The sequence below is a fragment of the Chinchilla lanigera genome, unplaced genomic scaffold, assembly GCF_000276665.1.
Source record: "Chinchilla lanigera isolate Chin_1 unplaced genomic scaffold, ChiLan1.0 scaffold00722, whole genome shotgun sequence".
Classification (NCBI taxonomy): Eukaryota; Metazoa; Chordata; class Mammalia; order Rodentia; family Chinchillidae; genus Chinchilla; species Chinchilla lanigera.
The window spans coordinates 1-1711 of NW_004956123.1; positions in this window are offsets into that span (position 1 = coordinate 1).

A 1711-nucleotide genomic window follows, 5' to 3' on the forward strand; every position below is an offset into this window, starting at 1 on the left:
CTGCCACCTCTGCCTTCCTCTGTCCCTCTTATGTGCGCCCCCTCGCCCCACACCTCCACGCAGAAGGCAGCCTGGAATTCGCCACGAGGCAAATATGCCTCGGTAGCAACCCTGTCAGCAGCTGCAGGAGCTGCTAAGGAGTTCCCGCCCAGGAGTTTGAGGAAGGCTTAGGTTTTGCTGCTCTGGTTCCTGGCGCTCATCTTAGCCCTTCCCAGCAGCAGGAAAGGGCACCCAGCCCCATCAGGCAAAGGGTGGAGAGAAGAGCTCCAGTCACTGACTGCCATTATGAGAAGTGAGGGCTGATTATATTATAGCCCCAGGAGGGAGAGGACAGAGGTATGAAACTCAATCTCACTTGGTGTGGCGGCACATGCCAGCAGTCCCAAACCGTGAGGATGATGAGACTAGTTCCACCTGGGCCACTTCTCAGGCCCCTGTGTCAGGAAGGGAAGCAGGGGAAGAGGGAAAGGTAGCTTGAGGTGTAGTTCAGTGGTAGAGCATCAGTGCTGCCAGAAAAAAACTCAGACTCAAGTTTTTCAGTTTTCGAAAAAGCTGATTTAAGTTCTGAATAGGTGATACCGGTCTCTCCCTCCCATCACCTGGTCCTTACCCTCACAAATAGGTAGCTCTATTGCTAGAGTGTTAGCTAATCTTCCTGAGATGACAATATATAAAAACAAATATGAATAGCCCTTTCCCCCCTTTTACAACCCAATAAAATGCTGCATATGAAAGTGTTCTACCTTGCTTTTGTTTTTTCATTTAACATGGTTTTTCTCTACACTATTTTCCCACAAAAGCCTAGTGCTTTTTGATAGGTGTGTTAGAGTTTACTTGAGCAGTCTCCTGGGGTCTTTCTGAATTGCTCAAACAATAGAGCTCCAAACAATACAGTGATGGATAACTTTGTTCATGTGTCATTCTGCAAGTGCATAAGTATATCTGTGGGATAAATTCAAGAAATTAGTGGCATCACATGGTACCTAGACTGTAGTTTCGATGGATGCTGCCACATGGCCTGCCTCTGTGAGAGACTCAGCTGGGTTTCTGTGAGCAGTGCAAGAGAATGCCTGTCCTCTGCACCCTGCCTGAAATATGTTGGCCTTTTTGCTAATCTCACCCATGAAAAAGAAATGGGTCCCAGTGTAGTTTTAAGTGTAGCGCATCATTGGAAGTTGAAACTTTTGAGTGTTTGGTTTTTCTGTTGTTTTTGTTTTTTATTTTTTTTAAACTCTGTTTTACCCATTTTGCCTTTTAGTTTTTGGTCTTTTTCCACATCAAGAGGGATATCCCCTCTTAGCAGTATGGGATACAAATATTCTCTTCCCAATATGTAGTTTGCTTTTTAACTGTGTTTTTGATCTTAGATTTTATGTAATAATTTATCCATATTTTCCTTATATTCTAGATTTTGAGTAATAGATCTGCATTGTGAAGTTACTCCTTTGAAGTACATATGTGAGTTTACATTATAATAGTAAATTCTTAAATTGCTGGGGATTTAATCTGGTTAATAATGGGATTTCTGAGCCAACATTTTCTTTCTAGCGGGCTGCAACAATTTCAGAAGTAGTGCATTATGGGGCTGATTAGTAACACATGACACCTCACTAGATTCTTTTTTTTTTTTTTTTTGGTTTTTCTCCGGTACCAGGAACCGAACTCACGAGCTTGCGCTTGCCAGGCAGGCGCTTTGCCGCTGAGCTAAATC